We start from the raw sequence: 15,404 nt of genomic DNA, 5'->3' as shown, positions 1-15,404 counted from the left end.
CAAGAGCGCTTGAGTTACAACACCCTTTCTGTTGGCTCAACTTTCGCTGGGTTGCCAAGTCACATGAATGAGGAAAACAGGCTTCAGAACCAGCTTATGTATTCCCTCTCTGGTCCTCACCCCTCGCCACGCTCCCTTTTCCAGGGCTTATGCTGGGATAAGATCCATTGGGCTCAACTGGCTGGGCCCCACATAAGTTGGGATGGGAGAGACAAGCCAGCCATTGGGGCAGGGGGGGAACCAGAGCACAGAGGATCAGGGTGGATTTGATTTAAATCAAATTGATTTAAATCACGACTTAAATCACTAGTCAGTAAGACTTGATTTAAATCATTTTTTTTACAGAAAGACTCATTCTTGCTGGTATAATCTTAATATTTACAACCAGATGAAGGTTTCATTTTTAATGCCTATATTAGCTGCTTAAAGAAGTTTCCTGTATATTCATTATTATTTAAATTTGTATTCCGCCCTTCATCGAAAGATCCTGGGGCAGTACGCAACAGAAAAATACAAAATGAGAATACAGTGGTACCTCAGGTTAAGAACTTAATTCGTTCTGGAGGTCTGTTCTTAACCTGAAACTGTTCTTAACCTGAGGCACCACTTTAGCTAATGGGGCCTCCGACTGCCGCCATGCTGCTGGAGCACAATTTCTGTTCTGTGCCATTTGATTGTAAAAGAAAATCTCAAAGTAGTAAACAGGAAAGGGTACAATAAGTTTTTTTAGTACATAGAATTGCAACTTTTTTAAAAAAAAATCAATAAAAAATGCATCAGCATTCTAGATATTTAGGAAGGCTAGTAAAAGAGAGAGAGAGAGAGAGAGAGAGAGATATTGAGATTTCAGCAGGTGCAAAAACAGTACAGAAGGTGCTTCCCTAGGTAGGGAGTTCCACAGTGTGCTGCCACTCAAACATTGATTTCTTATAGATGTGGAATGTGTATTACGTGGCACTTGTAACAGTTCTGTACAGCCATGATGGAATACATTTATTTTTGAAAGTTAGAATTAAAATTTTATTACACGTTCAAAACAAACATTAAAAGAAAGAAAGAAATTATAGGGACAGAACTACCCAAAATGTACAGAAATTTATTCATGTATGCAACTACAGCGGCTAGAATGTTACTTGCCCGTAAATGAAAAGAAGAAGAAGTCCCGACGGAAGAAGAATGGATACAAAAACTTACAGAATACTCAGAAGTGGCGAAACTTACCGGAAAAATATGAAATGATTGAATATTTACAAACAAACTGTAAACAGGTAAGAACATTGGCAGGATTATTGAAACAACCTGCAGTTTCAAAAGAGGATACATTTAAAGTAGATGGATAAATGATTAATTTGGAGCATGCAGAAAATATATTTAAAAAATCAAACTGCAAAAAGAGGGGGAAGGAAGTTGAGTTTCGACATGTTAAAATGCTTGTAAAATTTTTGAAATCTGTAAAATTGAAAATCCTACATAAAAATTATTAAAAAAAGAAATGAAAGAAAGTCTTATGTGAGGTTACCAGGATTCAGGTAGGTAGCTGTGTTGGTCTGATGCAGTTGAAATAAATTAATAAATTATCCAGTAGCACCTTAGAGACCAACTAAGTTTGTTCTGGGTATATGCTTCTTCAGATACTAAGTTTACCAAGTGAGCTTACCAAGTTTTGAAAATATGTCCAGCTGTCCTTTGTCAACAACAAATTGTCGCTGTTTTTTGTGTTGAATATATGCTATATGGTAATTGATGGACCTAATAGGTATCTAAAGCCATTTGCATGTAACAAAATACGTATTTTATCAAAGTAATTGTTGAACTGAAATACAGTTAAGTAGTATAATAATAATAATAGTGAAATGATTGCTAAGCTCTAACTTAAAATGATATTTTTAGTCATAACAAATTTAATCATAGCTGTCAACTTTACCCTTTTCTTGCGAGGAATCCTATTCAGAATAAGGGAATTTCCCTTAAAAAAGGGAAAACGTTGACAGCTATCAACTTAATAATGCAAACACATTGGCATTTGGCAATAACAAAAGTTCCTTTAGAAACACAATCGATAAAGACACACAATCTAGTCTCTAAAAACTTCCTATAACATGAAATAATAGTAGCAAACCAGTGATATTTTAGGGAGCAGGCTAGCAGGCTTACTTAAATCATAGGAGCCTCCACAACACTAAACACTGTTGCTGTATGTAGGTTTTATTTTATTTGTTTTTTATCTTATAATTTGGAAATGCACATCCAGTTTTTCCCCCTTTAATTTTTTTGGGAGCCCCCAAGTGAGTGAGGCCCTAAGCTGTAGCTTGTTGAGCTTATGTTGTTGTTGTTGTTTAGTCGTTCAGTCGTGTCCGGCTCTTCGTGACCCCCTGGACCAGAGCACGCCAGGCACTCCTGTCTTCCACGGCCTCCCGCAGTTTGGTCAAACTCATGCTGGTAGTTTCGAGAACACTGTCCAACCATCTCATCCTCTGTCATCCCCTTCTCCTTGTGCCCTCCATCTTTCCCAACATCAGGGTCTTTTCCAGGGAGTCTTCTCTTCTCATGAGGTGGCCAAAGTATTGGAGCCTCAGCTTCAGGATCTGTCCTTCCAGTGAGCACTCAGGGCTGATTTCCTTCAGAATGGAGAGGTTGGATCTTCTTGCAGTCCATGGGACTCTCAAGAGTCTCCTCCAGTACCATAATTCAAAAGCATCAATTCTTCGGCAATCAGCCTTCTTTATGGTCCAGCTCTCACTTCCATACATCACTACTGGGAAAACCATAGCTTTAACTATACGGACCTTTGTTGGCAAGGTGTTGTTTCTGCTTTTTAAGATGCTGTCTAGGTTTGTCATTGCTTTTCTCCCAAGAAGCAGGCGTCTTTTAATTTCGTGACTGCTGTCACCATCTGCAGTGATCATGGAGCCCAAGAAAGTAAAATCTCTCACTGCCTCCATAAATCCGGCGCTGGACAGCTGCCTCGTAACAAACTATTGCTCAGTTCCCAGTTGCCCAACTCTCCTTTTTTTATGAATGAATCTCCCAGCTTCTCCAGAGGCGGGGCCAGGCAGCTCCCCTTCGCTCCTATTCATTCGCTCCGCCTCCGCGCCGTGCTTGCTGGGATTTGTAGTCCGGCCCCTCCCTTCTTTCCTCGACGCAAGGAGCTGCCAGCCAATCAGACGTCGCGCAGCTGATCAAGGGGGGAGGCCATTCTGTTTCCACCCTCCTCGCCGCGCAAGCGCACTGCGGAGCCCCTCTGCTCTCGTCCTCCCAAGCCCAGGCTGCTGCCGCTGACAACCCCGTTACGCACACGCGCTGTGGGCAGGTGAGGAGCTGCGCGCGCAATGGTCCCCCAATTTCCATGGGGCGTTTTTGCATGAGTCATGGCCCGGGGCTCCCCTTACCCACCTAGCAAGGAGGGGGGTGATGATGGCGAGGGCCATAGAAGAAGAAGGAGCCTTGCAAGGCGGGCGGATCCTGGAACATTTGCACATGTGAATGCAAAAAAGGGGGCCACTTTAGCAGGCGCCGGAGGACCGGGTCTGGTCTCTTCAGTGGGGCTGCAGCAGGCTGGGGAGAGATGTGGGGCTCAGTTGAATGTGTGTGTATTTGGATTCTGTCAGGGGCCAAAGCTCCCCCACTAGCCCTGTCCTACCAGAGAGGAGGGCTTGGCGTCTCACTTTGCATGCAACAATCTGCTCCTCTTTTGCTGATGTAGCAAATTTAGTGTTGTTTTTGTTACGGATACTTTGAGGAGCTCCTAGGGAGATTGCATCTTGCTACTGTATCTGGGTATGTGTTGTGTATGTTCACAGATAGTTGCATTTTTGCTTTCTCTGCGGACTTGTTAATTCTCGCATTCTGTGCAAGAGGGCTCCTGCCTCTTCTTCAAAATCCTAACCGGTTTTGGCCTAGTGTTTCTGAGCATGTGCAGAGATACTTCCCCGTGCCCTAGAATCATGCATTGAACAACTTAGTTTCATGGAGAAGAGTATTGTCTTGTCTCCCAGGAGACCCTCTGAGCATATCTTGAGTAGAGCTGAGCATTGTAACAACAACAACAACAACAACAACAATTTATTATTTATACCCCACCCATCAGGCTGGGCTTCCCCAGCCACTCTGGGCGGCTTCCAACCAAATATTAAAATACAGTAATGCATTGTTTTTGGCCTGTAATCTGCCTTGGCTTGCATTTCCCCTATAGCCACTGCTTAGTTTGAGAGATGTTCTGGGACACAATAGATAACGATCGGAGGGAGAAGCTGGTGCTGTGCTTGGTCCGCACTGTGATGATGAGGCCTGTACTGTAGACACACCCGATCTTGACAGATGCAGTCCATAAAACTGTGTTGACCATGAAAACATAAGAAGAGGCCTGATGAATGAGGCCATAAAATCAGTGTTGCCACCTGTCTGTCTCGAGAGACAATGGAGTGTGCCTCCAGGGGTGAAGACAAGCCGCTGTGTTAGCAGCACTGAAGTGACCTTAGTGGGGCGCAAGCCTGTGCGGTGTGTATGGAGGTCCTGGTCCTGGACAAGACACACACACACACCCAGCCTCACTGATGTGGCCCAAAGGAAAGCAGAACCAGACATTTGGCATCAGTTTGGCTGCAGGAGTTGCCGGAAGGAGGTGTGCCTTCCAACCGTCTTAGGGACCCTGCTCTGGATTTGCTTAGCCGTCTCCCGAAGATATCCCACAAGGCAGTGGAGGTTTAGGGTCAGAGTTTTGCTTCGCCTCTCATAGAGTTAGAAGGGACTACCTGAGTCATTTACTCCAACCAGTGCAATACAGTGGTACCTTAGATTAAGTACTTAATTCGTTCTGGAGGTCCGTTCTTAACCTGAAACTATTCTTAACCTGAGTTACCACTTTAGCTAATGGGCCTCCCACTGCTGCTGCACTGCCGCCACACGATTTCTGTTCTCATCCTGAAGCAAAGTTCTTCACCCAAGGTACTATTTCTGGGTTAGCGGAGTCTGTAACCTGGAGCGTCTGTAACCCAAGGTACCACTGTATAGGAATCTTTCACCTAACGTGGGACTCAAACTCCATGACCCCGAGTTTCATGCCTGAGTGGGGATTTGAATCACGCTCTCTCCCAGGTCCTAGTCTGACACAGTGGCGTAGCATGGGGGGTGCAGGGGGGCTCGGCCGCACCGGGCACAACATCGGGGGGGGGCGCTCGCCGCCTCCGGAGTCGCCGAAGAGCCTCGGGCGCAGGCTGTAGCAGAGCCCCATGTCTCGCGGAACTGACGAGCTGTGCGCGCGTCCGGGCTGAAGGTGTCCGGCAGGCAGTGACTCTCAGCGCTCGCCGCGGTCCCCGCGCATCAGGGCCGCGGAGGGCGTGCCAGGCAGCCCCTCCTCACAGCCCTGCTGCAGCTGCTGGGCCATGTTGCATTTTCCTCGCCTCTCTGCCCTCCTCCTCCTCCAGGCAAGCGGCGTTGTTTGGGCGGCACCACCAGCGGCAACTCGCCTCAGATCACCTGACACGGACCCGCTGCCGCCACCATGGCTACCTTACCGTAAATACCCCAGCCCAGGCAGCAGCAAGAAGAAGCTGGCAGCGGTGGCAGGTTAGGGGTTAGGGGCGCAAATTACTTGCCTTGCCCCGGGTTAGGGGGCGCAAATTACTTGCCTTGCCCCGGGTTAGGGGGCGCAAATTACTTGCCTTGCCCCGGGTGCTGACAACCCACGCTACGCCGCTGGTCTGACACTCTAACCACTACTAAACACATCACAAGAATGTATTCATAATAACAGCAATAAAGCCGCAACACATAACAAATGTAGCAGCAGACAAATAACACACATCTTGGTAGTAACATTCCACGTCCTGGCAGTAGCAAAAACAACAAGGGAGTTTGAATGGATTCACCTTGGTCCTAGATGTCCTAGTCACTGAGGTTTGTCAGCTACAAATCGGTGAGGATTAAGTGAGTGTGATCCAATGTCTAGGCTTTAGCTTTCCCAGAGAAGCACTGAACCCTTTGGCCAGGCATAGGCAAGCTCGACCCTCCAGATGTTTTGGGACTACAATTCCCATCATCCCTGACCACTGGTCCTGTTAGCTAGGGATCATGGGAGTTGCAGTCCCAAAACATCTGGAGGGCCGAGGTTGCCTATGCATGCCTTTGGAACTGCCAAGCATCCCATAATGTTACTCACTAACCCTCTCCTGCAGCTGTTTTCACACTTTGGGGGCCCAGGAGCACATACAGGGTTTTTTTTTGTGCCATGGCATGTAGCCACTCCGAATTACCGTAATCTGAGCCTTGAAAATTACATAGAGCTGAAAGAGGAAGTGGGAGAGAAAGTCTTTCATCCAACTTCCTTCTTCATCTCTCTCTCTATTTCTTCAGGGAGAAAATGGCAGCCAGCACCTCGGGGCCAAGGGGACAGTGAGTGGGCGAAGGGTCTCAGGTTTTGTGGGCCCCAGGGGAAGACCCCAAGGACACCACTGTTGATCCCTTCCTTATCACAACAAGTCCACTTCCGAAAAGAAACGGGTTTTTGTTTTTGTTTGCAGTTAGGAAAGTGACTGAGAAATGCAGGGTAAAATGTGTGGAATGGACCATTTGGGTAGTTGTGTAAATGACCCGCAAGTAAACCAGGATGATTCCAGGATGATTACTCGTTGACATATAACCTCCTTGCTAGCAGATCTGAACAGAAGAAAAACCAGATATGATCTACCCTCAGTTTCAGCTTTGCACAAGCATATAAGGATGAATGCTAAGTAAATAGCTTGTCCAGAGGATCCTTTAATGTCCTTGACTGCATTATGCATTGGTGCTAATAGCAGAAGTGGCTTGGCTTGTATTTTTTGCTTTGCACCCTCCATTTCCTCAAACTGGATAGTAAGGTAAAACTTCAAACTCAGTGCATAATGATAGGATCACCACCATTTGGGGCCACTGGTTCTCATGTGAGTTATTAATTTCTCTGGGCTGAAAAGCAGTATAGAAGTTAACTGCATTTAGAACATTTCCGTATAGTTTGCATTTAAGCTCATCCACAAGACGGTTGCACGCCACGAGACCCTGTAATTCTCTCAACTTCGGTTTCTCCATCTACAGGGAGGTTGTCAGGGCTGCTGAGGCAACATCTGCGAAGCGCTTTGAACAACAAGTATTTCAAATACAATAATGATCAGCCTAACGAAAAAAACCTTTCTGATTCGCCAGGCAGTGAGTGCACAAAAGAGAACTTATCTGAGTGTGTCTCACCATACCAGGGGCAAGAGTTAAAGGCAGTACAGTGGTACCTCGGGTTACATACACTTCAGGTTACAGACGCTTCAGGTTACAGACTCCACTAACCCAGAAATAGTACCTTGGGTTAAGAACTTTGCTTCAGAATGAGAACAGAAATCGTGCTCTGGTGGCGCGGCAGCAGCAGGAGGCCCCATTAGCTAAAGTGGTGCTTCAGGTTAAGAATGGATCTCTGGAACAAATTAAGTACTTATCCTGAGGTACCACTGTATGTATTCTTCCTGGAAGTGCAGTGCTGGTATTCCTTCAAGGCTGCGTAAAAATGGGTATTGAAAAACCACTGCAAAAATAACCCCCCAAACGGCTTTCTCCCAACCCCCGCCCTTCCCACATTTTACATAGTGTGGTGAAAATTAAATCTGAATACACAAACGTCCACTTATTATCTCTTAAAGCTGAATCAGTGGCCTTCAGTCAAAGACACTGAATTGAAAGGCTGCTTTTCTTTGTTGGATGAAAGATGCATGCGAGCGAGACTTACTTTTTGGAGGTCAAGCATTATAAAGAGGACAGATGGCGTCATAGACGGCATTGCTAGCATGGGCTCAGTACAAGGGCAGAAGCTGCTCTTTGGATGGTGTGGAGCAACTGGGTGGCTGTTGCTTTCCGGGAATGGTGAAGCAGTGGGAGGTTGACATGGTGCAAACACGGTGGCAGAGCCAATCTGGTGCCCCTGCCGGTGAGTTTGCACTAAGCTGATCCCCTCTGCTATATCCTCCTCCCTTCTTCCAGTAAGTAGCAGCGACTCACCTGCCGGGAAGCTTGTATAATGTTCCTGCCCCACCTGTAAAGTCTTTTCTGCACAGGAGGTATTGTTCATGGTGTTTGCCTGGATGACCTCATAGTCTCTGAATTCCCATGCTCTGACTACTGTTCATTCAGATCTCAGAGCTGGGTAGTTACCCTTTGCTCTCTCTAAGCAAATAAAGGCATTTCCTTTTCATCTTCCAGAAACAGAATGGTATCTACCTTATTCTAAAAAATAAAACAAAGGTTCTAATGGCTCAAACAGACAAAGAATTGGGTGATGAAGCAACCACACATGCTTGGATACAACTTGCATTTACAGTGGTACCTTGGTTCTCGAGTGGCTTAGTTTTCGAACATTTTTCGGAAGCTGAACGTCACAATGCTGCTTCCGCTTGGGTACAGGAAGCTCCTGCAGCCAATCGGAAGCTGTGCTTTGGTTTTGGGAGTTGAATGGACTCCCAGAATGGATTAAGTTCGAGAACCAAGGTACCACTGTATTTGTATTTATAACCTGCGTGGCTTTTTGCAGTAATCTTTTGGCTCTGAATCCGGTACCTGGCTGCTTGGTTACCTGCTGCTGAGTAGCGCATGGGCTTGGGACTCAAAAAGGCAGTGAGTAAACTTTCTGACTTTTGCCTTTGTGAAACTGGAGGTCGTCCAGAAAAAGAAGCCCAATTTCTCCCTGACAGAGGATTTGGTGGTTTGCTGGGGTGGTGGCTATTCTACCGGGCAGGGCTGTGTTTTTCTTCTGGAGTCCTTTTAGAGAATAGATCTCTCCTTTACACATTGGTATCTGTGGGATGTAGAGTCTGTACACAGTTGCAAGAAGGAAAAGAAAAACCCTCATTCCCTTTCCATAGTGCCCTGGCATGTGACAAACCTCTGGATTCTTAGCCATTTCATGTTTCTGCGCATTTCTTAGAGCAAAGCAGGTGGACTGTGGAAGCGATATATGAAAGGAGAGCAAAGGTGGAAGAGAAAGCTGCAGTGTTTATGAACATTGGGAAGAGGTATCGTGTAAACACTCTATTTAGTTGTAAATTAATAGGTTTTGTTGTTAGATGAAGCGGTTAGTATGCATCATTACTTGGGGATAATATGAGATAATAGTGGGAAAACTTGCTTTTAATCAGTTTTAATCATCCTTCTTCCTTAGTGATGCAAACTGCCTGGGTATAAATCAGTGATGTGGGTTTTCTGGAAAATTTTGAATTGGAAATTCCCCCCTCTACTCTGCGCCTCGGGTAAACTGCATCAGAAATGTTTTGGTTAGCATCTGAATTTTTTTCTGATGCCTTAGATAGCAATCTAAATGGGTGCAATTCTTTTAGTGGCATGCAGTAAATAAAGCGAAAACCCTTGTCCAGTTTGCCCGATGCAGTATTGGCGATGGATTTCAACCACATTTGAACTTTCAAAAACAGTAAACTTTCTATGGACGTATTAAGCACTGGGAAATTTTCTGCCCCGTATAAACTGATTCACAACAAATGCACCCTAACTTGTTCTCACAGCAACAATTCATTCATAAGGGAGAAGTACAGGGGTTCACCCAGACATGATTGGATTGGGGGCCAAATCTGCTTCTTGTGCGATGTCACCAGCTACAGAGAATCAAGGCTGTTCTGATCACTATAGCCCAGTTCCTTGCAAGCTCCATCCTGGTTTCTGTTATTTGGTTAGACTCCAGTTCCCATCAGCCCCTGCCAGCATGGAGGTTCTCTGCTAGGAATTATGGGAATTGCAGTCCAATAGCATCTGGAGAGCCACCGGTTCCTACCCCTTCTCTAGAATTGGCAAATACAGTGGTGCCCCGCAAGACGAACAGCCAGGGAGGCACTGACCCAAAGGTCCTACCACCTTCATGTTGCACAAAGCACCCAAGATTACAGTGGTGCCCCGCAAGATGAACGCCTTGCAAGATGGAAAACCCGCTAGACGAAAGGGTTTTCTGTTTTGGAGGCGCTTCGCAAAACAAATTTCCCTATGGGCTTGCTTCGCAAGACGAAAATGTCTTGCGAGTTCCTGCGGGTTTTTCCCCCCTTTCTCCCCCTTTTCCTAAGCCCTAAGCCGCTTATCAGCTGATCCGCTGATAAGCCGCTTATCAGCTGATCTGCTAAAAGCCGCTAAACTGCTAATAGCGCTAATACGCTAAGCTGTCAATGGGCTTGCTTCGCAAGACGAAAAAATCGCTATACGAAGAGCCTCACGGAACGGATTAATTTCGTCTTGCGAGGCACCACTGTATGTTCATTTGGGTGGTTTTTAGTAGTTTAAGTTCCTTTATAGTGCTTAAGAGTGCCCAATGGTGGGGGGTGTTGTATGTGTGTGTACTATGCAAAAATTACAATTTTCACAGGGAAAACCGTGAAAGCAGCCAATGCGTCTCTCGATTCCTGCAGCCTTTCCAGCTCAGCTCTCGCCTGCCTCCCTCGGGGGCCAGGCCAGTGAATCGCAAGTCCAGACACCGGCAAAAATCACGATGTAGGAAAACCGTGAAGCCAGCCAAGTCCTCCACATGGTTCCATTCTTATTTCAGAATTGTGATGTTGCTATGTTTAGCTGGTGATCTATTGTGATGTTGAAAGCCATTTATCAGCCAGCCCTGGCACTCACAGTTTGCCTACCAGATCAAAATGAGCAGATAACAGCAAAAGTTGCTAGGTTGATAGCTGGGGCAATCAGAATAAGGGCCACTAACTGACTGCTGATTCAGGACTTTAAATTGTGCTCTTATACCAAATTTCCTTTTCTGTGTATGCTGTAATGTTTTACTGTTGCTATGGCCATTGGCTAATGCGAATAAAGTTTTATCTATCTATCTAACACAGTTTGCCTACTTTGCAGGCTTGTTGTAGGGATACTGGCAATGGCAATGTCCTTGGCTAGGGGTTTGCTAGACCATTAGCCCAAGTTTCTTGGAGAAAGCTTAACAGGCATGCCTCATGGCACTGTCTCTTTAAAGGGCAGCTTAGTTTGCCACTGAGGTGTTGGGGTGCTTTTGTCTCCCCCCCCCCTCACTTTCAGAGGTACATTTGGTGGGAGAGCTAGACAGACCAGGCTTTCAGTGCTTTTTCGCAAGAATGTGGAGTGCGGCTGATGTCAGGGTTTCTCAAACCGCCTGAGTGCATTGTGTGTGGCTTCCTGTTTTGCAGCACTGAGCCACAAGATAGGCATTTGCGGTTGTGTGCAGAGAGAGGCAATAGGAATTCCTTTCACTGAGTCTGTGTTGTACGTATAGCGGTTTCACTTTTGATTCCTTTTATCAGATTGCTGTGTAGTTCTCATGGGTGTGTGTGATTTTTCACAACTATCCAGTGTGCATATCTGCTGCCTTTGTTTTCGTTTTCTCCCCCCCCCCGAGAAATATAGGGTTAAAAATATGACAAACCAATTTGTTCTGCATGCCATATACAACTTCAAACTATTATTGTTACTGTTTACAGTGGACCCTCCGGATACAAATTAAATTCATTCCGCGGGTCCGTACTTAACCTGAAAAGTACATAACTGGAGATGCTGCTTCTGCGCACGCATGCAACGCAATAGAGTGCTTCTTCATACATGTGTGGTGAGCAGAGCACTTCTATACATGCGTGCGCAGCGAAACCTGAAAGTATACACTTTGCTGCGTTTGCAAACCAAAAGTTACATATCCAGAGTGGTGCGTAACTTGAGGGTCCACTGTTTTTCTATGCAAACCTTCCAGCATTTCTCCAGTGAAACTAGGGACGTCCTGTTCCATAATAATAATAATAATAATAATAATAATAACAACAGCAACAACAACAACAAATAATTATTATTATTACAGTGGTACCTTAGGTTACATATGCCTCAGGTTACATACACTTCAGGTTACAGACTCTGCAAACCCAGAAATAGTGCTTCAGGTTAAGAACTTTGCTTTAGGATGAGAACAGAAATCGTGCTCCGGCGGCACAGCGGCAGCAGGAGGCCCCATTAGCTAAAGTGGTGCTTCAGGTTAAGAACAGTTTCAGGTTAAGAACGGACCTCCGGAACAAATTAAGTACTTAACCTGAGGTACCACTGTATTTTATTATTTATATCCTGCCCACCTGACTGAGTTGCCCCAGCTACTTTGGGTGACTCCCAACATATAGAAAAACTTAACAAGACATTAAACATCCAAAACCTTCCTTATATAGATGTCTCCTAAAGGTTGCATAGTTACTTATCTCCTTTGGCTTGGGGATCACATAACTCCATACCCTCCAACATTTCTCCGATGAAAATAGGGACACCCTTAGGAAAAGCGGGACATTCTGGGATCAAATCAGAAACCGGGACGGCTTCTATAATTTCTGGGACTGTCCCTGGAAAATAGGGACACTTAGAGGTTCTGCAGTTCGCACTTAAGAGTAATGCCCACTTTCTGAAACAATATCCAAACAAAACACAGACATCCTTCTGTAAATCTGGAACTGTTCCTGGAAAATAGGAACACTTAGAGGGTCTGTTATATGCCGACATTCAGCCACAAAGCCTCGCGGATGCGCATTATAAGAATAAACAGGTACATTAGGTTACAATTTCAAACAAAACGAATTCAGAACATTTCACCCATGTTAAAAGACCAAACACATCCGTCTTCTGACCAAGAAGCAAATAACATGTTGTAGTCATGGGGAACCTCACCAAAGGATGGAGTTCTTGTCCATGGCTCTGAAAAACTCTCTCCACAGTACCAAGGGCTAGAACACTTAGTTTTTTGAATGTGTGCTGAGGTTCTCGTCAGGTTGAGCTGAAAATCAGCCTACGTGAAGCCAGATCTGGGTGTAGGAAACCCTTGTTTCTTCCAGAGACCTTCCCCTCTACTTTGTGAAAATACTACTTTGCGCTTGGTCTTTGACATGCTCCATAGCAACATGTCTATTTCTGGATTTCAGGAGAGTCAGTGACATTCTAGGTTTCATCAGTTGGAGATAAATACAGTGGTACCTCAGTTTAAGTACTTACTTCATTCCAGAGGTCCGTTCTTAACCTGAAACTGTTCTTAGCACCACTTCAGCTAATGGGGCCTCCTGCTGCCGCCGTGCCGTTGGAGGACAATTTCTGTTCTCATCCTGAAACAAAGCTCTTAACCTGAAGCACTATTTCTGGGTTAGCGGAGTCTGTAACCTGAAGCGTATGTAACCTGAAGCGTATGTAACCTGAGGTACCACTGTATCTATATATTGAAGCATTGGGAACTTACGAAACAGCTCAGTGCAGGTCTGGTGGGAAGTTATTTGGTGCAGAGGGTTGAGGTCTGGGTAAGGCTGGTGACAAACTGGGGAGGGTTCAGAAGGGAGCAGCACAGATCGGGGATGTCTACAAGGCAGATGCCTTTGCTTTTCTGAGGAAACCCTGTAGTTTTGTGACGGATCTCAGTCTCTAGTAACCCAATGGGGCACTTCTGGTGGTTCCTCACACCCCTGAGGTTCGATTGGTCTTCGCTAGGGACTGAGCCTTTAGTGTGACAGGCCCTGCCCTGTGGAACTGCCTGCTACTAGAGGTTCAGCAGGCACTGTCTCTGCCTTCTTTCTGATGCCTTCTATCAATTGTACTGTTCAGACTGGCCTATGCACCATGAATATCTCTTTTTAACCTGTTGGTACCTGATGATGTCTTATTGGTTTTTAAAATTATGTTTTTATGGGTATTTATGAACTGATGTTCTTATGTATGTGGTAAGCTACAATTTCAGCATAGGATTTCCCACCATGCATATATGTACTAGCACCAAACTCTGGTTGGTTGATCCTGGAGTTACAGTTAAAAAATCAAAGTAGATCCAACAGGTCTGAAGTCTGCCCATGGTATTCCTTTTGCTGCTTGCTAAAGGCTTTCTTGTTTAGGGAAGCCTGCCCAGGCGTTTGTGACACGGGTGGCGCTGTGGGTTAAACCACAGAGCCTAGGACTTGCCGATCAGAAGGTCAGCGGTTCGAATCCCCGCGACGGGGTGAGCTCCATTGCTCGGTCCCTGCTCCTGCCAACCTAGCAGTTCGAAAGCACGTCAAAGTGCAAGTAGATAAATAGGTACCACTCCGATGGGAAGGTAAATGGTGTTTCCGTGCACTGCTCTGGTTCACCAGAAGCGGCTTAGTCATGCTGGCCACATGACCTGGAAGCTGTACGCCAGCTTCCTCGGCCAGTAAAGCGAGATGAGTGCCATAACCCCAGAGTCAGTCACAACTGGACCTAATGTTCAGGGGTCCCTTTACCTTTACCTTTACCTTTACCTTTACCTTTACCTTTACCCAGGCGTTTAGAAATGCTGATGTGAATTTTAATTTGATTCGGTATTTTAACTTTTTGTATGTTTTAAAGCACAGTTGCAGATTTTCCTTGGCTTTATTGTTGTATATTTTTGCAAACTGCTTGTGAGGCTTTTGTGTTTCCTTTGCAATCAAGCGGTGTATAACTTTTATGAAATTACTAAAAAAATTCCATACTGCTTAGCTGTGCATACCTATACAGTCATACCTCACTTTGCGTCCGCTTCAGGTTACGTCTTTTCAAGTTGCTTCCCGCGGCAACCCGGAAGTACCAGAACGGTTACTTCCGGGTTTTGCTGCTCGCGCATGCGCAGAAGCGCTAAATCACGCTGTGCACATGCACAGACGCAGCGGTTCTGGGTGTGAACACTTCGAGTTGTGGCCTTGCCTCTGGGATGGGTTACGTCCACAACTCGAGGTTCTATTTATATGCGTGAGCATGCATGGCAGCCCAAACTGTTGTTGTTGTTGTTGTTTAGTCATTTAGTCGTGTCCGACTCTTTGTGACCCCATGGACCAGAGCACGCCAGGCACTCCTGTCTTCCACTGCCTCCCGCAGTTTGGTCACACTCATGCTGGTCTCTTTGAGAACACTGTCCAACCATCTCGTCCTCTGTCGTCCCCTTCTCCTTGTGCCCTCCATCTTTCCCAACATCAGGGTTTTTTCCAGGCAGTCTTCTCTTCTCCTGAGGTGGCCAAAGTAGCAGTGATCCATGAAGGGGGCCCAAACTGTAGGCTGGCCTTTTTACAAAGGGAAGAGCTTTGTGTGAAGAAACCAGCTCAATATATTTCTCTTCGGCTGCAGAATTCCCCAGATATGAATGCCCCCCTGCAGTGCTTACCCACAGTTGCAGAGCGTCTGAAACCTAATTCATACAAATGCTGGAAGAGAACTGGTGCCTTTTTTTTTGTTCGGAGCCATAAAAGTTTCATTAGGCCTTGTAAAACACACCCAATTTTGCTCTTCCTCGGGCCTGAAATAGAAACTTTGGTCTAAACTACTAGATAATATTCTCTCGGCTCACAATGCCGCTCAATACTTAAACAATAAGAATTGATCCTGCAAGGAATTAAAATGCTGCTTGCTTTTCTCCTGTGACACGATCTAAC

At 45.7% G+C, this 15,404-nt stretch overlaps 1 protein-coding gene across 1 annotated transcript in view; it reads left to right on the top strand.

The window, feature by feature from the left end:
- The first annotated feature begins 3,178 nt into the window (after window positions 1-3,178).
- TSNARE1 (t-SNARE domain containing 1) overlaps window positions 3,179-15,404 on the top strand; it is a 394,489-nt gene continuing 382,263 nt past the window's right edge. The window contains exon 1 of the mRNA XM_079984518.1: window positions 3,179-3,310. The gene's annotated coding sequence lies outside the window, so the exon portion shown is untranslated. The remainder of the gene's footprint in view (window positions 3,311-15,404) is intronic.

The sequence above is a fragment of the Podarcis cretensis genome, assembly GCF_951804945.1.
Source record: "Podarcis cretensis genome assembly, chromosome: 7".
Lineage (NCBI taxonomy): Eukaryota > Metazoa > Chordata > Lepidosauria > Squamata > Lacertidae > Podarcis > Podarcis cretensis.
This window is presented reverse-complemented; position numbering and strand designations above follow the sequence as displayed.